This window comes from Canis lupus, chromosome 24 (assembly GCF_003254725.2).
Source record: "Canis lupus dingo isolate Sandy chromosome 24, ASM325472v2, whole genome shotgun sequence".
Classification (NCBI taxonomy): Eukaryota; Metazoa; Chordata; class Mammalia; order Carnivora; family Canidae; genus Canis; species Canis lupus.
Window position 1 is genome coordinate 47,411,098 of NC_064266.1, and position 21,520 is coordinate 47,432,617.

At 62.2% G+C, this 21,520-nt stretch overlaps 1 protein-coding gene across 1 annotated transcript in view; it reads right to left on the reverse strand.

The window, feature by feature from the left end:
* ZBTB46 (zinc finger and BTB domain containing 46) overlaps nucleotides 1-20,160 on the reverse strand; it is a 49,525-nt gene extending 29,365 nt beyond the window's left edge. Inside the window, 1 exon segment of the mRNA XM_025470727.3 lies at nucleotides 19,502-20,160. The gene's annotated coding sequence lies outside the window, so the exon portion shown is untranslated.
* Between the last annotated feature and the right edge of the window lie 1,360 nt (nucleotides 20,161-21,520).

Below are 21,520 nucleotides of genomic sequence, written 5' to 3' on the forward strand. Positions count from 1 at the left end.
ATTACTTGCTGGAGTGACTTTCTTACCCAAATGTGAACTGTAGGCGAAATAACCCAAGGGACCTCGTCCCGCACCCTTGAGGACACACATTAAAGTCAGTCAAGCGTCCCACTCTCGGTTTCCGCTCGGGTCATGACCCCGGGGTGCTGGGATCGAGCCCCAGTCGGGCTCCCTGCTCCGTGGAGGGGTCGGTCCCCTTCTCTGCCTCTCTCTCCCCGCACCCGCTGCCCCTCCCCCTCCTCACTCTCCCTTTAAAATAAATACATCTTTTTAATACATTAAGGGACTCCTGGGGGGCTCAGCGGTTGAGCACCTGCCTTCAGCTCAGGGCGTGACCCCGGGGTCCTGGGATCGAGTCCCACATCGGGCTCCGTGCATGGAGCCTGCTTCTCCCTCTGCCTGGGTCTCTGCCTCTCTCTGTGTCTCTCATGAATGAAGTGGCTGGGTCCACCTCACACACCTCTTCACTGACTCAAAGCTGTCGCAACACACACACTTTCCTTTGGTCACTATAACACGTTTCCAAACACCACCTGGAATCATCTTAAAAATGCCCCCCTGTGAGATAAAAGGGAAAGCAGCGCTTCCAAACTCATTCTGAGGCCAGCATCATCCCAATACCGAAACCAGGTAAAGACGCTACCGGGAGAGAACTACAGGCCCAATAACCCTGATGAACAGAGATGTAACCCCCACCCCAATATTAGGAAACCGAATCCAACGGTACATTGAAAAACTCATTCACCACAATCAAGTGGGATTTATTCCTCGGTTGCAAGGTGGTTCAATACCCACAAATCAATCCACGTGAAATATCATCATATCAATAAGAGAAAGGACAAGAACAACTGGATCATTTCAACTGATACAGAAGAACCATTTGACAAAGTACAACATGTAATCGTGACAAAAACTCTCAACAGTAGGTTTAGAGGGAACATATGTCAACGTGGTAAAGGCCTTTCACGAAAAACCCACAGTCAACAACATCGGCAATGGGGGAAAGCAAGCGCTTTCCTACTACGGTCGGGAACATGACAAGGATGCCCACTCTCATGACTGTTCAACTTAGTGCTGGGAGTCCGAGCCACAGCAATCAGATAAGAAAAAGGAATAAAAGGCATCCAAATCAGTAAGGAAGAAGTTAAGTTTTCACTATTTGCAGATGACGCGATACTATACATAGGAAACCCTAAAGACGCCACCAAAAAACTACCATAATTCATAAATGACATCAGTAGGTTCACAGGATACAAAAATCAATATAAGAAATCCATTGCAAAAAAAAAAAAAAAAAAAGAAATCCATTGCAGGGCACCTGGGGGCTCAGTGGTCGAGCATCTGCCTTCAGCTCAGGGCATGACCCCAGGGTCCTGGGATCGAGTCCCACCTCGGCTTCCTGCTCAGCAGGCGTCTGCTTCTCCCTCTCCCCCTCCCCCTGTTCGCTCTCTCGCTGTCTCTCGCTCTTTCTCTGTCGAATAAATAAATAAAATCCTAAAAAAAACCCAAAACTCTAGTAATCAAAACAGTATGGTGCTGGCACAAAAACAGACACACAGATCAATGAAACAGAATAGAGGGCCCAGAGATAGATCCACAATTATATGGTCAATTAATCTTCAACAAATGAACAAGAGTGTCCAACGGGAAGAACACAGTCTCGTCCACAAACAGTGTTGGGGAAACTGCACGGCCACATGCGGAAGAATGAAACAAGACCACTTCCTCACACCATACACAAAAATAGATTCAAAACGGAGTAGGGACCTAAATGTGAGACCTAAAAGCATAAAAATCCTAGGAGAGCGCACAGGCAGTAGTACCTCTGACGTCGGCCGAAGTGACATTTTTCCTAGATATGTCTCCTGAGGCGAGGGAAACAAGAGCAAACTAAACTATTGGGACTTCATCAAAATAAAAAGCTTCTGCACAGCAAAGGAAACAACCAATGCACTAAAAGGCAAACGGAACAGAAGATGCTTGCACATAATACAGCTGATAAAGGATTAGTATCCAAAGTATAGAAAAAACTTCTACAACTCGGGGCACCTGGGGGGCTCAGCTGTTGAGCGCCTGCCTTCGGCTCAGGGTGTGATCGAGTCCCACATTGAGCTCCCTCCATGGAGCCTGCTTCTCCCGCTGCCTGTGTCTCTGCCTCTTTTTCTGTGTCTCTCATGAATAAATAAATAAAATCTTAAAAAAAAAAAACTTATAAAACGCAACACCCAAAAACCAAATAATCCAATTTAAAAACGTGCAGAAGACACGAACAGACGTTTCTCCAAAGAAGACCTACGCACGGCCAACAGACACGCGAAAAGATGCTCAACACCACTGATCATCAGGGAAACACAAATCAAAACCACGATGAGACACACCTGTACGTGTCACACCTGTCAGCTCGGCTGAAGGCAGCAACACAGGAAACCACGGGTGCTGGCGAGGACGTGGAGAGCGGGGAGCCCTGTCACCCTGCTGGTGGGGACGCAGGCTGGTGCAGACACTCTGGAGATCAGTGTGGAGGGTCCTCAAAAGATCAGCAATAGAAACACCGTATGATGCGGCAATCCCACTCCTGGCTGTTAACCCAAACAATACAAAAGCACTAATTTGAAAGGGCACGTGCACCCCTGTGTTCACAGCAGCATCGGCTACAAGAGTCAAACTACGGCAGCAGCCTGGGTCCACCAACAGATGACCGGGTAAAGGTGCGGCGCACACGCACACACGCACACACACAGACACTGGAATAACTCGACCACGGAAACGATGAAATCTTGCCATTTGCAACGACGTGGACGGAGCGAGGGCATAACGCTAAGCAGAACAAGTCCGAGGAAGACAAACCCCGTACGATCGCGCTCGTGTGTGGAATCTAAGAAACAAAAGTAATGAACAAAGGGGGAAAAGGGACAAACCAAGAAACGACTCTTAACTCTAGAGAACACGCTCAAGGCCATGGTCGGGTCGGGGGGTGTAGGGCCGCTGGCCGCCATGAGCCCCGGACACTGTACACGCCTGCCCAGTCTCCGCGTCGTACGCCTGCAACTAGTGTAACACTGCAGGTCAACCGCAGCCGATTCCATTCCTTTAGTGGTTAAAAAAAAAGTTACCAAAACTCTCTCTTTTTTTTTTTTTTTTAGAAATTTTTATTTATTTATGATAGTCACACAGAGAGAGAGAGAGAGGCAGAGACACAGGCAGAGGGAGAAGCAGGCTCCATGCCGGGAGCCCGACGTGGGATTCGATCCCGGGTCTCCAGGATCGCGCCCTAGGCCAAAGGCAGGCGCCAAACCGCTGCGCCACCCAGGGATCCCCAAAACTCTCTTTTAAAAAAATAAAAAATTTTAAAAAAAATTAAAAAATTAAAAATAAAAATAAAATAAAAATAACAAAAATAACGTAAAAAATAAAAAATAAAAAATAAAATAAAAAAATAAATAAATTAAAAAAAACATTTTATTTATTTATTTGAGAGAGAGAGAGAGCACGTGAGTGAGCACACAAGCAGAGGGAGAGGGAGAAGCAGGCCCTCCGCCCAGCAGAGACCCCGACACGGGGCTGCAGCCCAGGACCCTGGGGTCATGACCCGAGCCGAAGGCAGATGCTCACCTGACTGAGCCCCCAAGGTGCCTGTTTTTTTTTCTCTTTTTTTTCCTTTTTTTTTTGGTTACTAAGACTCTCACCACAAAAAAACTGTTTTGTCCCCTTGCACGGTGGGAGACGTTAACTAGAAGTACACAGGGGAGTAGACAACCGTGCCGCGGGCACAGCAAAGAACACTGCGTAGCAGTTAAAACACACACACGAGATCTACACGCGTCGGAAAGACTAAATACCAAAGGTGTTGCGTGAGGACGTCCTATTGCAAAGGGGCTACGAGTGGTAACACTTCTTGAAATCACAGGTAGGACCTGCACAGAACCATCCCTCTCGCCACCCTGAGGCTCAGGGGTCATTTCCTATCGGCGAGTCCTGAGGCCGCAAGCACGGCCCGGACCGCGGGCCTCGGGGGCTCGGGGCATCACTCAATGTCTCTGTGCCTCAAGTTTCTCATCTGCAACATGAAAATGATAATCATACTTACCTTTCAGGTTATTGTGAAGATTAAATGAGATACGAGGCACACGGTCCCTATAAGAACGTCTGCACACACCGAGCAGCTATGTTTGCCGTCGTTACTATTGTTCGTAGAGGAAGCATCAACACGCGCGGTGATGCACACGAGACCACGAAGTGCGCGTGTCTGGGAGCGAAGGTGAGCGGAACGGGAGGGGCACACAACCAGGGGATTGCAACTTTATCTGTGATACTTTAATTTCTTTAAAAAAAAAAAAAGGATAAAGGTCTGTAGTTTCCGTTAAAACACAACAATATTGGCTGATTTTGGCCGTCAGGCGCACAGACGTATTCTAACTGTTCTTCTTTGAATTCTTATTTTTTAATTGTTTTTTGTGTCCTTAGCAGTGAGCAGGTGACCTTTGATATTCATCTAAAAGCCACTATTTAGCTGCTGCTTTCACGGGAAGTGTTAAAATTGATAGGCTCTCATTTTTAGCCACTTTTGTATTTTAGTGGCAATAAGGTTCAAATAAATAAAAAAACAAAACAACAAAAGCTGTCATTCTGCTTCAGTCACGGGCGGGGAGGACGGGCCGAGCAAGGACAGGCTCTCACCCCCACCAGGGGTCCGGGTCCTGCACCCCCGCCCCCCCTCCTCACCCCCCTCCTGCTGCAGGAACGTGACGGGCAGGGCCACCCCCAGCCCAGACCCTGGGGCCCCGCTGCTGAACCACCCCGAGCACCGGCCACGGGTCGCGCGCGTTCACGGGGCCGCAGGGAGGCTGACGGCTGTCGGCCTTGGTGCCTCAGGCCCCGCGGGGTCACCACCCAGGGGCGGTGGTGGAAGGAGGCTCCACGGGAACGGCCACCCCACCACGGGGGTCACTCCTCGCACCCGGCCTCCAGGGCACCGAGGGGGGCCGACACCTGCCTCAAGTCCAGGAAGCCCATTCGGCGATCAGCCCCGGTCCCCGGAGGCGCCAAAGGCCACAAGGTGCTGGCGGCGTCGGGAGCGTGACCGTCCCTGGATCCTGGCCCGTGGACAGGGCGTCCAGGGCCAGGTACCCACGTTCCCATCAGGAAGCCATGCCCCTCACCGCCCGGTTTCCTCGCAGCAAAGCCGACCCTGTGAGAATCAGGGAGGGCGACGGGGAGGGCGACCGCCTGCCGGGCTCTGCGTCTCAGCCTGTGTGGACAATCGTGGAGTAAATCACCACCCGATCAGGGCGGCTTGCGAATCAGCTGCGAACTCCGCAGTCTGTAGCGGGAAAACCACCGATTCCCGTCGGGAGGGACTTGCATGCGAGAGTCACTTGTACCACCTTCCAGGGCAGGAAGGAGTCTGCTGTGAAGACGCTCAGGGCCCAGGCGACGGATCCAAGCCCGAAGGAGCTTCGGGTCAACCGCGGGATCTTGGTTCCCCAGCCTCCACCTGTCTGCACCGGCCGAGCTGCCGGGTCCCGCCGTGCGACGCCCGACAGGTCAGACTCAGCCTCGCCATCTGTGGGGTGGCATCTGTCTGTCCCACAAAATCCGTTAGTTGTGTTTCCAGCCCCACTTCCTGAGACCTTGGACTTCCTTGGGCACAGGGTTGTGGCAGGTGCAACCGCTCGGATGCAGTCCCTCGGTGGCCCTCGTCCAGTGGGACCGGCGGCGTCCGTACAGAGCGGAGGCACGGGGACAGGCGTCCCGGGAGGGCCGGGAGAGATCTGCGGGGGGACTTCCAGCCGCGGCTCCTCGGACGGCCCCGCACTCACACGCCGCTCCCACCGCCAAGGAACACCGGGGCCGCGGTCATCGGGCCGCAGGGGAAGCGCCACTCATCCCGGGGCGTCACCCCGGGCCAACGTCAGCCGCCTGAGGCCCGGCCCCGGGCGCAGCTCCGGCCTCTGGGGTCCGTAGAGGGTTCAGGGCTCGCAGACGGCGGCCCGGGGAGCCACGAGGAGCACTGCTTCCACGCCGTCCTCTGCGGGTCCGACGGCCCCTCGGCGGGTGACACGGGGGCCACGCTACCCAGACTCCTCCCAGCGACAGCCAGCGGGCACGGGGAGGTGCCCCACTTCCGTCGTCCACTCTGCGGCCGCTCAGATCCGAAACTGCAGCCCTGGGCACCCTCCTGCGGCTGGGCCTCAGGTCTGGGGGCGCCAACTTCCAGCCCCTCCCCGGCCTCTCTCGGTTCCCCTCCTCGCCCCGACCTCGCCTGGCCTCCCTACCTGCCTCTGCGTCACTTCCTCTCTCGAGGGCGCCCCCGCCCCCCGGCCGCGGAGCCGTGCGCTCAGGTGGCCCCTGCCCACCCCGCACTGCACACCCACAACTTGCAACAGGGGAGAACTCCGGGGTCTCGCCATGTCACCCGGTGCGAGCATCTGCGGAGGCCACGGCCCCACCTCCCACATGGGCCCCCCCAGAAGGCCCGAGCCCCAGCAGCCGACGGCGGGTCAGCACAAGGTGCCGTGGGGGCGGCTGGGCAGGGGCAGCCCCCGGGGGGGGGGGTACGAGCCACTGGGGGGCCGCCGGGGGCAGCACACGTTCAGAGGGCAGCGCTGGCCTCTCAAGACGGCCCCGAGGTCCGGGGGCGGGCGGCCCCCCTCGCTGAGCGTGCCCGGGAGTGGGAAGTGCTGGCCCGGGACTCCAGGAGCGCCCACCTCCGCAGCTGGACACGTCTGCGCCGCCAGCCTGGGCCCAGCGACTCTGCTGCAGGAGCTGACCCGGGCCGGCGTGCGGAGGCCGCTCTGCGAGCGGAGGCCCCCGGCCTCCCGGCCTCGCCCCGGCACCTGCAGGTGCCAGAGCCCTGAGCCTCCGGCCTGGCCAGCCCAGCTGCCGCCCGCGGACAAGAACCCAGCGGCCGCAGAAGCGCCAGAGCCGAGGGCGTGTTTCAGGACGGCTCCGGTGCCCGCGAGACCTGGAGACAGAGGCGTCGAGGGCACCGCCCCGGGGGGTCCACATGAGAGCCTGGCAGGGCCCTGGGGACGGCGGGGGCCCCGGCAACCACAACGGGGACGCAGAGGCCGGCACTTCAGGGGGCGAGGCCCCGCCTGGGGGCCTGGCAGGTGGGAGCGGGCCCCGGGGTCGGCGGGGACAGGCACGGCCGGGCGGGCTCGAGGGACACTGGGGACACGGGCCAGCGCCCGCCCACCTGACGGCCCCGGTACCGCGGACTTCTGGTTTCTCGGCTCCCGCGGCTGGGGAGCTGGTCGGGGGAATTTCATCATCTTGTGGGTTCGGGGAGAAAAAGGGGAAGAGGTCAGGTCTTCAGCTCGTCCTCCCAGACGCCCCTGCCAGAGCCGAGCCTCGTTCCGCCTGGTCTTCACGGCCGTCAAGCTCCTTATTGCTCATCCTGGTTTTGCGCGAGGCGTCGGGCAGCGCGGATCCCTCACGGGTCTCAGCCACAAAGGCGATTTCCGGCTGAGTGGGAGCGGGAGGGCAAGCCAGCGGCGGCCGCCGCCTCCAGGAAGCCTCCGGGCACTCCTCCCAGGACGGCCGCCAGCCTGTCGCCGTGGGGTCGCGAGCCTCTGGAGCCGCATCCCCCGCTGGGCAGGCTCGGGGCACACTCTCGGGTGAGCCAAGGACCTTTTTTACGTGAACCCTGCAGAACTGAAGTCCTACAGGTTGAACCTAAGACGTGTTTTTTAAACGTCCCACCCTAAGCGCTGGAGAAGCAGACGGCGCGTCCCGATCTGGGCCAGTGCACTTGCAGGGGGACGGTGAGGCCGCACCAAGCACCACACCCGGCGCCATCCCGGTGCCACCGCATCGGTGCCCAGGAGACGCGGCTCAGGCGGGACAGCGCTCGCGATCTGGGGTGGGCTGTGTGGTGCCCACTGCAAGCCCGGGGGGGACGCAGACACTCCACGGCTCAGTTGTGTCCCCAGAATCCCGTGCTGACGTCCAGCCCCCAGTACCTGCCGACGTGACCCAATTTGAAAACAGGGTCCTGGAAGATTTAACCGGCGTAAGACGAGGTCGAAACCCAACGGTGCTGGTGTCGTCGCATAAGGGGGATCTGGACAGAGAGATGCGGGGAAAGACCAGGCGGAGACAGAGCCTCGGGGCCACAGGCCCGGCTCCCGGAGCTGGACGTCTCGGGGCAGCAGGCCGGGGACACCCGATTTCAACTCTGGCCCCAGAACAGCCAGGGCAGCTCCTCTGTCATTCCAAGGCCCCGGCTTGTGAGACTTTGTTACAAAACCCCCAGGATAAGCTACAGGGCAACTTGGTTTTGTTTTGTTTTGTTTTTCTTAAAAAGAAAGCCGACCAGCTTCACAAGCCAGGAAACACATTTCTGTGAATTTTAAGCCTGAGATGTCCTGTGACCGGAAATGTCACCTGTACCACGGGCTCCCGGCCACCAAGACAGAAACAGACCCCAAACAGGAGGCCAGAGGCAGCGCCTGCCCCCCAGCAGCACAAGCAGTTGCGGTTTATGCTGAAACACTTTCCAACTATTGGAAAAGTTGTAAGAATAATTCCGAGAACTCCCACCTACCCGGAACCAGACACACCAGCGCGAACGTTCTGCAACATCTGTTCCCATCCAGTAACGCTGCACCTTTAACCTGCACCTCTAACCTGCACCTCTAACCTGCCGTTCTTTTCTTAAAAGGTGAGCACCTGAGGGACACCCGGGGGCTCAGCGGGTGAGCATCTGCCTTCAGCTCAGGGCGTGACTCCGGGGTCCCGGGATCAAGTCCTGCATCGGGGTCCCCGCGTGGAGCCTGCTTCCCCCTCCGCCTGTGTCTCTGCCTCTCTCTCTCTCTCTCTATCTCTCATGAGTAAATAAAATCTTTCATAAATAAAAATAAAAAAGCTGAATGCTTGGAAACAAGAGAAGCTGCGGGTCCCAATGCACAGGGGCCCCAATGCCGAGCCCCACCCCGGGCCTGGATCGCCCGGAGCAGGCAGGAGCGGAAGGTTCTGGTGGCAGCAGACCGCCCGAGCCCCTCCCCGCAGGGCCCAGCCCTGCGCTGCTCTCGTGTCCGACAGAAGGTCCACTGGCTGCTCTGACACGTGTCCAAGTCCCCCCATCATTTCCGCAAACAGCACAGGCCTTGCCGAGGCAAGCGCCCATCACACTGAATAAATGACGGACGGACGGACGGCCAGCCGCTGAGTGAGCCAACGCCACGGCCGGGGCGGGGCGGGAAGCAGACCAGGTGCGCAGTCGCAGCCGGGACCGGAGACAAGCCCCGTGGCCACCGCGGCCCCGCAGCTTCCCGGATGCACATGGACACCGAGTGTCCCGGAATGGGCCAGGCCCCAGCGATGGGCGGGGCACCCCCACGGCGGCCAGCTGAGCCCCTGCCCGCGTGCAGCCTCCCCCGGGGCACAGCCAGGCCGCAGGAAGAGGGGGGCTGGGGATGGCCAAGCTGGAGCTGAGCCCCGGGGAGTCAGGCAGGTGCCAGCCCGGCAGGCGCCACGGGCCCTACCACGGGGGGGTGGGGGGGAGGCCTGGGGGGGGGGCTGAGTCTCCCTCCCCTCGGCGGCACATAAGGGAGGCCGGGCCTCTCCCGGGGAAAGCCCCGCGCGCTAATGTGCTGCTGCCACCAGCCCCAGGGCCCTGTAAGAAGCGAAACTCCGGGCAGCCCGGGGGGCTCAGCAGTTAGCGCTGCCTTCGGTCCAGGGCGTAACCCCGGACCCGGGATCGAGTCCCGCATCGGGCTCCCTGCAGGGAGCCTGCTTCTCCCTCTGCCTGGGTCTCTGCCTCTCTCTCTGTCTCTGTCTTTGTGTCTCATGAATAAATAAATAAAATCTTTAATAAAAAAGAAAAAGAAGAAACAAAACTCATGATTCAAAAGGAAAGAACTGGGTTTCGAGAGGACTCACCGGGGGCCACTGGGGGCTGTGGGGGACGGGGCGGCCCGGCTGGCAGTGACCACAGCTCCCTGAAGGAAGCGGGCGCCCAGAGCGTTGGCTCCGTGGGCCGCGCTGCCCTCAGGCCCTGGGCAGGAAGCTGGCTCCAGGACCCGGCTGCAGGGGGCTCGGGGACAAGGGGCGCTGCCGCACAGGCCAGGCACCGTCTGTGTTGGCCACCCGCCCCCCCGGGGAGGACACCGAGGCTGGTCTGGCCAGGGGTGCCGGGCGAGCCCCACAGCTGGGGTCAAGGTCAACCCTGTGACCTCCCACCACAGGCGTGAAGGACTTCGGGCAAGGCCTGCGAGAACCCGCTGAGACCTCCTGGATCCTAAGGAAAGACCGCGAAGGGGACGGCGGCACGGATGAGGCTGGAGAAACGAACACGAGGTTGCAGAGCCCGGGGACGGTGGTGGGGCGGCCGCAGGGGCCCCGGGGCCCGGGCCTGCTGGAGCACGGGGAGCCCACACTGCGCGTCGCTGAGCAGCGATCTGCTTTGGGACATTCTTCCCCCAAGACTCGGAGCTGCTCACGGATGGCGGCGGCACTATCGGTGACAGCAGCCGTCAGACCCGGCCCGGAGGCACACGGGTGACAACCGAGGAGACCGCCTTAGACGAACAACCGGTGGCGTTTACGTTGATGCTGAGACGTTTGTGACAAATAAGTGGAAGGAAGTGACAGCCGAGCACACGGCCGAAGATGCCGGCTTCCCTCCAAAGCAAGTCGCTTGTTTATAAAACCCAAAGACCAAAGACAAACCTGCAAGACCCTGGCGGGAAGCGTGCGCGGCGGCAGCGGAGCCATGAACACGAGAGACGTCCACTTGCCTCTGTCCACTCCGCGGGGTCCCCCGAGGCCTGCACCCGCCTGTCCCGGCCCAGCCGCCGGGTCCCCCGTGAGGAGCACGGCCTCCCGGCGCACAGCGGCTGCCAGGGCCCCGACCCAGCTGCGACTCCGAAGGGGCACGAGGTGAGTCCTCGGCGGGCACCAGGCTCGGGCGGCGGGTCCCCTCACGGGTGGCAGCCAAGTGGCTCCCGTCACCACGACCCCGAGCAGTCGGCGTGCGTGCCAGTCACCGCGCTGGCCTGTGAGCGGTCGCCGTCCCGGGCCCAGGTGGGATGTCGCGCTCGTTGGCGCCCAGCACAGACCACGGCCACGCGGTGCGGCCGTTCCCTTCCAGGGGCGCAGGAGACGGCGCGACCAGGGATGGGCGATGACACCCGAGCCCCCCAGCCCTACCCGGGCGCCAGTGTTCTGGAAGCATCGCTCCCCATGTGGCTGCCCCCAGCGCGCGCCCACCCAGGGCTGGCTCCACTACACGGGTCCACGGGGAAACGACGGCGAAGAGAGCAGCCCACGCGCCTGCACGAGGCAAGAGGCGGGCACCGAGATGCTCCGAAGGCAAGACCCGCGCCCTGAGCCCGAGGCGCCGGCACCGACCCCCGGCCGCGGCCCCTCTGCAACCAACTCTCGCCAACGGGAAGGTTCCAAACCCCAGCAAAACTACACCCGCCTCCCCAGGTTAGAGAGGCAGAGGGGAGCTCGATTCGTGTTTTAGCGAAAACTCCATGAAAATCAACTTAAAGTCAATTGAGGCCTTTCCCACAGACTGAACGAACCTACGCGACGTTCCTGTGTTTCATTAACCGCTGACACGCTTTAAATTTTAAAACAAAACTAGGACGCTCGGGGGGCTCAGCGGTGGCGCATCTGCCTCGGGCCCAGGCTGTGACCCCGGACCCGGGATCAAGTCCCACGTCGGGGTCCCTGCATGGAGCCTGCTTCTCCCTCTGCCTGGGTCTCTGCCTCTCTCTGTGTCTCTCGTGAATGAATAGATAAAATCTTAAATAAATAAACAGATCTTAAAACAAAACTGCCACAGGTGATCATTGTTTTGAAAATTCCACATATGTCCCATCAAGAGAAAGCACACGGGGCACCCAGGGCTCCGCCGGCCACGGGTCAACTTGACCCCAGCTCGGGTCCTGACCTCGGGGCAGGGGAGCGACCTCGGCTCCGACAACCTGGGATCGAGACCTCAGCCTAGACCAGGGGTCGGACGCTTAACCCCCAGGCGCCCCAGGTACTTGAAAGTCTTGATGTACTCGTCGTTCCTGCAGGTGTGGGCGTCACGCCCCCCCGACTTACAGACCCTCGGTGGGGACGAGGGGGGGCTTCTCCAGGGCTCAGGACACAACCAGCCAGGCCAACACCCAGCACCCGCACCTCCAATTTCTCCACCAATAAGTAGCACAAAAACAGAATAAACGTGATTTCAGAGCCCCACCCCCCCGAGGGGAAGGTGTCGGGACTCCAGGCAAACCCCGAGACTGGAACCGGGTGGGCGCGGGGCTGAGCAGCAGGTCGGCATCCCTGGCACGGCCCCGCCAGGCACAGGAGAATGCGCCCCGAACCCCGGGGGCAGGGAGGCAACAGGGCCAGCGGGTGACCCGACGTGTCTCCAACCCTGCGTGTGTCCGAAAACGTCCAAGGCAAGTATGTAAGCACTCGGTCACGGGAGAACCACCGCTTCCACGGTCTCGGGAGAATCTGTGACTGAGCTGGAGACGCTGAGGCGCGGGTCGGGTGTCAGAGCTGCAGGCCTTGGTGCCGCGGCTCCGGGGCTGCGGGGTGCCTGTCACCGGCCCGGCAGGGCTGTGACCCGCGGGGTGACAGCGGCGACCACCCCCATGCGGCCTGCGAGGAGCGCGGAGCACCTGGGCCCCGTGAACGACCTCCGACCCTCCCGGGGCCCCAGGGCCAGCACGTCCCCGCAGCAAGGACCTCGATGGCCAAGGGCCCCGCCCGCCGCACACACCCGCCGACACCCTGTCGCCTGCGTCGCCATCCCAAGAGTGGCGGCATGAGAACCGACAGCAGCAGCCGGGGGAAGCCTCGGTGACGCAAGACCCGGAAACCCAGGTGCCCACGAGACGGGCGTCCCCCGCGGTGGTGCCGTGGGACACATCGCGGCGCAGCCAGAGACCCGCTCCAGTGCTGACGCTGCACCTACCAGCACGACCTTTTCCAGAAACAGGTCTTTGCAGACGTAATCAGGTCAAGGTGAGTCCTGACAGCGGATCCTGATTCAACACGACAGACGTCCTACGAAGAAGGGAATCTAGGCCCAGCGGGGGGCGGGGGGGGGGCAGGATCCTGTGGCCGGAGATGTCGGCGCGACGCAGCCCAAGGCCAAGAACCCCAGGATTGCGGGCAGATGCCACAGGCTGGAAGAGGCAGGAGGGAGCATCCCCGAGCCTCTGCAGGGACAGTGGCCCTGCCCCACCCGGACCCAGGACCTCCGGCCTCCAGACCCTGAGGGAGTGGGTCTCTGCCGCTTGCACCCGGGCTTGTGGTGTCTGTTAGGACACCTCTGTCCTGCAGCCACCCACCCAGTGCACGTCGACCTGCGTCCGCCCCACACAACTCAGCGGTGGGGTGTGCGGACGAGCTCACAGGGCCCGGGTGAGCACCACTGGCCCGCTCCGCCCTCGTGGGAAGCCAGACGCAGCGCGGCCACGAGTGGAGGCCGGGTGCCGGTCCTTCCCCACGGGCTGCCGCGGGACGCGGGGAGAGCGCCCACCTGAGCGCAGGCCGCGCGGGGCACGGGCCGCTCACAGGCACAGACACGGCGGTGGGGGGGGGGGGCAGCACAGCGACACCAAGGACAGTCCTGGCGGGTCCTGCACAAACCACTACCCGTACCCGGAGTCACATGTCCACGTCACTGACGTCAACGCCACGATCCCCTGGATATTCGTGCTCAAGACGAGAGGCAAGATCCTAAGTAAAGAGTAAGATGATCCCGAACGACCTCAAGCAAATTGGGGTCACGCGCTCGAGGGCTGCTGGCGCTCGGCCTGCCGGGCCCTCTCCCGGGGCGGCACGGCCCCTGGTCTCCCGGGAAACAGCGAGCCGCCCCTGCGCCGGGCACCCGCGGGACACCGTGAAGGCCCGCTGCTCGGGGCTGGCCTCCCTGCCCGCCTGGCCACGTGGCTCTGCGCTTGACGACTCCTTCGTCCCACGACGACCTCCCCCCGGCCCATCACCCGCCCCAGGCTGGTGGGGCCGCGTTCTCAGCAGCGGCAGTGCCCACGGAGCCAAGGGGTCAGAGACCTGGGTGTGTCCCGCGGTGTCCAATCAGGGCCAGCAGGCGAGTGTAAACCAACTTCTCTCTCTCTTTCCTTAAATTTTTTAAAGTTCACTTATTTATGTATTTGAGTAGTCCCTACACCCGACGCGGTGCTCGAACTCACAACCCCAAGATGCAGAGTGGAACGCTCTTCAAACTGAGCCAGCCAGGCGCCCCGCGTTAAACCAACTGAACCCAAAGGGACGTCCAAAGACACCGTCACCTTTAAACTCCTTGTTCCGGCCTCGTTCCCCCAACGTAAGAGGAAACGAGAGTCAAGCTCGCCCAATATTAAAAACCACTTTGTTCAGCCTCCCGGTGGGTCGGCGGCCGACGAGCGGGTCCCGTCCGCGTGGACGCAGCCTACTAGGAGCTCTGGAAAGTCCTTCGCGATACTCTCTGGTCAAAGGGGGGAAATCTGCACACGAAGTGAAGTAAAAGCAACAAAAAAATATAGAAACCCGTTTGTTGGGCAGCCCAGGGGGCTCAGCGGTTTAGCACCACCTTTGGCCCGGGGTGTGATCCTGGGGACCCGGGATCGAGTCTCATATCGGGCTCCCTGCGTGGATCCTGCTTCTCCCTCTGCCTGTGTCTCTGCCTCTCTCTCTCTCTTTCATAAATAAATGAATAAATGAAATCTTTAAAAAAAAGATAAAGAAACCTGTTTGTGTATCAGCACAGGTGAAGGCGGCCACCGCGTCCCCGTGCACAGGTGCAAGGATCAGCAACAGCAAAGACGAAGGCGACCCGAGACCAGCAGGGGCCCCGCACGGCTGACAAGAGCGCCCTTGGTGAAAGGGCCCGAAGATGCTCCCCTCACTCGGGGTTCCAGCGTCAGCTTTCGTCCCGGAGCCTCCTGGTGCCCCCGCCCCCCCGGTGCCCAGGGTCCCGGCTCAGTGGGTTCGGGGCTGACTCTGGACTTCAGCGGAGGCCACGACCCCGGGGCGGTGAGACGGGGCGACTGTCCAGCTCTGCGCTCGGTGGGGCGGGGAGGCTGTGCCGGAGACGCCCCCAGCCTCTGCCCCCGACCCCACTCCGATCTCTGTCTCTCTCTCAAATAAATAAATAAGCAAACAAATAAATGTCATTTAAAAAACAAACGTCCTTTAGTTTGTCTTCAGATATAAGGAATTACAGCTGCTCACACAGCCAGTCAGAGTCACTTCAAATCACAGGATAGGGGTCCCGGGGGGCTCAGGGGTTGAGCGCCTGCCTTCAGCTCAGGTCATGACCCCAGGGTCCCAGGATCGAGTCCTGCATCACGGTCCCCGCAGAAGCCTGCTTCTCTCTCTGCCTGTGTCTCTGCCTCTATCTCATGAATAAATAAAATCTTACAAAAAAAAAAAAAATCACAGGTCAGGCACCTTTGCATCGTCACTAAAAACGTCAGAACGTTAGGAGGTTCCGCAGGCGGCCCCAGTGCTCACCGGCTGCGAGGACCGGGTCTGCGACAGTGTCCACCCACGACCTGCTCTCACTTAAGGGCTTCGTGCAGGAGACCCCCCCCATCCCCCACCTGTGACGCCTGAGAAGTAGGTGGAGGAAGTGCGGACTGGGCAGGACCCAGACACTGAAACGGAGTAAATCAAGGCACTTCCAGCAGCGGCGGCGGCCCGGAGGGCGGGGTCACAGCTGAGCGCAGGCCCCGGGCAGCGGTTCCGAGTGTGCCCGTCCCGCAGCAAGCCCACCCCCCGCCCGCGGGGCCCGGCACCCAGGCTGGGAAGCTCCCGCCGACAGCCGCCCACGCAGCCATGGAGCCCGCGGGCCCAGCAGGAGGAGCACGAGGCCTTCAGGCCATAAGGCCCGGGCCGGCCCTGTGACCCACCGGCAGGGCTCCGCTGCGCGACCCACAGGCGCACCTGACGTGCAGTCCCCGCTGCTGTTGGGGACACGGACCCCGCACACACGGGGAACCACGAGCGAGGGCGCCCCACAGGCCGTGACGGCACAGCGGCGGGCCCAGCACCGGACCCACTTGGCACGTGAGCATCTGACCGGCCCACGGGCACCGCCAGGCCTGCAGCGGGTCCGCAGAGCACCTGGGCAGTCGGCTGCCCTCCGCGGGGAGCACGTCCCCCGCTAACGCGAGCCGGCCACTTCTGCTCCGAAAGGGTCCCGAGCCCACTCCGAGCCTCCTGAGACGGTGCTGCTGCTCAGAAGCTCAGCTACCTTAAATGCAACCGGATAAGAAAAGAAAATAAACCATTTTAAGATTCAAATAGGGCCACGCCAAGAGAAGACCACAGACCACGGTCCAGCGGCCACGGCACCACCTAAAACCACACGCGCCCCAAGGCTCTCATCTTCCTCTTCCTCCTGCTTCTGCAGGGCCACCCGCGTGGGGTCCTGGCGCGGCTCTGGCCCCCACTCGCCACCCCCCACCGCCCAGCCCCCGCGGGGCCTTCCCGCTCCGCAAGGACGGCTCCGGGGGCTGGCGCGCCAGCTGCTCCGTGACAGGCTGTGCCTCTGCCAGGCGGGCCGCTCAGCGCATCACGTGAGCGTGGTTCTGAGAGCCCACGTCCGCACCGGCCCCTCGTCGCCCCAGAAAGCACGACCTCCGCCACTGCGGACGCTCAGAGCATGGACAGAGGGCCTCAGGCAGACCGCCCGGCCGCGCGGCCACCACACACGGGCGGACAAGGCGACGACGCGCCCAAAGCCCCGCAGCCGTGGCACCCACCCACCTTCCACGGAGGCGGCTCTCGGCGCGGAGGGTCCTAAAGGCCTCCTTCCTTCCTACAAAGAGGACGAGGCGGGACGTCGGATGCACCTGCACCGGTGAAGGGCAGGCTCCGCGGCAGGTGAGACGGGGGCAGCGGCTCGGAGAGGAAGGAGCTCTCACCCACGCACGTGCCGTCCAAATTCTCTATAAACAAGGCGGTTTAGAAAGGTGATTATTCCCACACACGTGGGTCTTCGTACTCTCCTTGGCAAATGGGAACCCCAACTGCTGACCTCACCGAGGAAGGGGCACACACGCTGCGAGGGGCAAGGGGCCACCTCGCCGCACCTTTTCAAAAAGACCGAGTGGCCAGCGTGCCCCGTGGGAGGCGGGATCCGCGACTGCTCTCCCTGCCCATCACCCCCAGCAGCGCCTGGCCCTGCAGTCCCACCCTCTCGCCAGCCGTCCTCCCGGCACAGCAGAGCTCCCGACAGAGTGTGCCCCACAATACTGGACCCGGGGTCAGCACCCCACGGGGTGGGAAGGAGTCTGTGCGGATCCCCTCTCCCTCCGCAGCCTTTGGGATTCAGACGCCCCCTTCCCCACCAGGTGGTCTGCACGCTGTCCCCCCTCCAGGCTCTGGGGCTGTTTCACTAGCATCTGTCACCTACACTGGGTCCCATTACTGGTCCTGTGTCTGAGGGATGCTCGACTTGTCCCAACAGATCACCAAGCCCTGCAGAAATGCCGCCCCCAGCCTGGCCCAGGTCCTCGGCAATGCCCAGGGTCCCTAGGAATGAGAACCCCGGGAACGTCCCTCTAACGTGGCTCAGAAACTCCGGTCGAGACACAAAATCTCTATAAATGCTGTTGAAAGATACGTGAATGTTATTTCTCAATTTTTATTCTAAAATACCTACGCTAGCGGTTTTTGAATCCAAATTATGTTAAAAATATTTAATAACTTTTCAACCTGAATATGACTCAATAGCATTACTGAGAAAAAAATGAGGAAAAGGGGCACCTGGGTGGCTCAGTGGTCGGGCATCTGCCTCTGGCCCAGGTTGTGACCCCGGGGTCCCGGGATCGAGTCCCGCATCGGGCTCCCCACAGGGAGCCTGCTTCTCCCCCTGCCCGTCTCTCTGTCTCTCTGTCTCTCTGTGCCTCTCGTGAATAAATAAAAATAAAATCTTTAAAAAAAGAAAGAAACTGAGCAGAAAACTCTGTGTCAGAGTTGGCCAGCCTAGCTCCTTTTATCCTTCAACGCACAACTTATTTGTCGAGAAAGGTTTTTTTCTCTTTTCCATGACTTTTTCATTGATAAATAACATCACGGGTCGCGTTGTGCCATCACCAGCAGGCCGGGACACAAAGCCTGCGTGTGCACAGATAAGCTACACAAAGTATTTAGGCTGGAACGACAGAAAAGGTGGAAAACCTGTGCCGAGCTCACGGCGTGAGACCACAGCCACGCCGGCCGTGCCACAGCCGCAGCTGCGGGCCGGGGACGTGCGAACCATGATCGGGACGAGGCAGGGTCTCAAACACTTAGATCAGCCTGTGGCCTCAATAGAGATTTTTAATCATCCACTTCTTAGCAGGGAGGCCATTAAAACAAACTGGGAGGATCTCTTTTTTGAGGGGAGGGGCAGACACGGGAATTCTTGACCATTTGCCATCACTCAACAGACGTGAAGGTAAAATACGTTAGGTCAGAAGAAGAAGGAGCCCGCACGTTTACGAGAACATGAGTCGGGGGCAATGTGAAGCCCCCAGAAGCGGGCAGTGCCGTGGCAGGTGCTGGGACACAGGCGTGAGGGCGGGCGGGCAGCAGCACTGGCTTCTAGAACTCTCTCCTCGCTTTAACCCAGCAGCCAAGAAGGCACCTGGGCACATGACATATGGGAAAGTGAGGAATTAGCTCAGGTTCCTGGGCTGTGGCGCTCCTAAACACCGAGCACTAAATGGGTCTCCTTGGCGCTCAGAGGCTGGTCTAAGACCTCTGATAGAGAACAAAGCAGGAGTGCTGTACAGCTGTCCCAGAAACACAGACCACAGGGACAGAGTGGCCCAATTTCGCTTAATTTGAAAAGCCCCACATAAGGACAACGTTGGAAAGTTCATTCTGCTAAAAACTTAATTTTGTGTAACGTGTTGGTAAACAACACCCCGTCTGACGGCGGCGGGACTTCAGGCTTGCGGGGGTCCGCCCATCCCGAGGTGGTCTTGCCTTTCCAGGAGTCCGCCTCACACCTTCTGCCGGCGTGTGAGGGAGGGCTGCAGGTGCCACGGGGGCGGGGGACCCCCGGGCCTGATGTGACCAAGTGCATCAGCCAGGGTGGCTGCCCCGTGGGCGACAGTCGGCCGGTCCTGAGCACCCGAAGGTGGGTGTGCGGCGGGGTGGGGGGGGGGTGCCCGGAGCACAGGAACGACGCGTTGTTGAACAGAACACAGCCCACCCTCGGCCCCTCGGCAGGAATTCTCTCATCAGAACGACACTCTTACACCCAGGATGATGTCAACGAGAGGCTTATTTAAGTGTTGTTCCAAGGCTGGCCTCCAGGAAAGGCTGCGTTTGGGGGCGTCTGAACAGCCTCAAGGGAGTGCCTTCGACCATCACCCCCTAAAGAAAACGCACAACAGCCCCCGCCCCCCAGCGAAGGACACGGAGATGAGGCCTGCGGCAGAGGGGACCCAGGGCTGCGGTGTGACGCCCTCGCCTCGCCACGCCTACCACTCACTTCCTCCCTGCTGGAATGCCGAGGCGTCCCAAAGTTTTCAGCTCAAAATACCTGAACACTATCACGAAACACGCCGAGGGGAACAACTCGAGGATGGCGAGACGCTTCGGTTTCCTTCACTCTCCTTGCGGAAAGCCCCTTCTCTACATTTCCCTTCGGGGAGCGAGGCATGAGCCGCTCCCGCAGGGTGCAAACAGCCTCGCACAGGCGGCGCGCGGGGCGGCCACGGAGCGGATCCACAAGTCTGTCACCCGCTCGGAAAGTTCGCTTTGACGATAAAACCCAAAATGAAAGATTCTGCAGGCGGCACCCTTAAAAACGCGCGCGGGCGCTCCGTGCACAGGTGTCCGCGCGCCTCGCAGTTTGCAAAAAGACCTCCCCCCCCTGCGCTGGCTCATTAGCATTTCTTGAAACAATGCTGATGGCGATCCTGTCGCCGGCACCGCAGCGCGGAGAGCGCGGGCGAATTCGCAGAGGATCTCAGTGAAACTTTCTTTTGTCTGTCTGTCCTCGGTGTCGGGGGTACCTGGGGTCGCCGCGCTGGGTCTGGGCCCGGGTCCTGGCGCGGCCCTATTGTGCGCGGCCGGCTCAGCCCCGCGAACGGCGCATCTGTCGGCGGGGCCGGGCCCGGGTGGCCGCAGCCCTCCTCCTGCGCGCAGGGCTTCCCCATTCGCCGCCGGATTGAGTTGTCAGAAGCGGCTCGTGCTCCCCTGCGGAACTGACATGTCTATTTACGGAGAAACAAAGACGCGGCTGGCGGCGGACCCGCTCCCCCCGCGCCCCGGGCCGCCCCGCGCGCCCCGTCCGCCCGCCCACCCCGAGGCCGCGGCGCCCCGAGGCTCCCAGCGGGGACGACGGGGACGAGGCCGGCGCCCGCGTCCGCCGAGACAATGACCCCGCGCCCCGCCGCGCCCCGCCGCGCCCCCGCCCGCGGGTCCGACTCTTGGCAAACTCGGCGCGGGCGGGTCGGGCGCGGCGGGGCGCGCGGGCGGGGGGCGCGGGGCGCGCGGGCGGGGGGCGCGGGCTCGCCCCGGGGCCGCCTCCCGGGCCGGGCGTTGACGCAGCAGAAATTACGGCCGGAGAGAATTCCCCCCGGAGGTGACGGCGGGGGGCCGCGGCGGAGAGGGGCGCGCGGAGAGGGGCGCGGGGCGCGGGGCGCGGGGCGCGGGGCGAGGGGCGCCCGGCACCCCGCCGCCTCCGCGCGCAGCCCCGCGGGGACCCCGCGCCGCCCCCGCCCCGCCCCGGGCCGCCCCGGCTCCGAGCCGCTTGGCGCCGCGCACGGGCCCCCGCCGCCCCCGAGCCGCCGCCGGGCCGCGCCGACCGCCGCCGGGAGGGCGCCCCCGCGGGGCGGGGCGGGGCGCGGCGCGGCGCGGCGGGCGCGGCGGGCGCGGGGGGCGCGGGGCGGGGGCGGGGGCGCGGCCCGGCCGGAGCGAGCGGCCCCGAGCGGGCGGCCCGGGCGGCCCCGCGGCGATGCGCCGGCCCGGCCGCGCGGACAATGAGCCGGCGCCGCTTACCTGTGACCCCATGGGGCGCGGGCGAGGGCGGGCGAGGGCGGGCGAGGGCGGGCGCCGCGGCCCCGGACCCGCGCGGGGGATCGCCGCCGCCGCCGCCGGGAGCGCCGCGTCCGGGCGGGTCCGAGCTGCGCGCTCGCCTCGGCTGCTGCGCCGTCTGTCCGGCCGTCCGTCCGTCAGGCCGGCGCGCGCCCCCGCGCCCGCTCCAACCCCGCGGCCCCCGCCGCCCGCGCGCGCCCCGCCCGCGGACCCTGACCCCGCCCCCCGGCGCGCGCCCGGCCGCCGCTGATTGGCCCGCGCGGCGCCCCGGCCGCGGCCGCCGCCCCGGCCCCGCCCCCGCCGGCCGCCCGCCCGCCCCGCCCCTGCCGCCCCCCGCGGGCCCCGGCGCGGCGTCGGGGGGGGCGGGGGTCGCTGCCCCGCGGGCGGCCGGACGGCGCAAGTGCGGGCGCGGCTCGCTGGGCATTGTGGGAAGCCCCCTCCCCTGGGCGCGGCGGGGCGGCGCGGGGCGCGGGGCGCGGGGCGCGGGGCGCGGGGCTCGGCGCGGGGCGCGGGGCGCGGG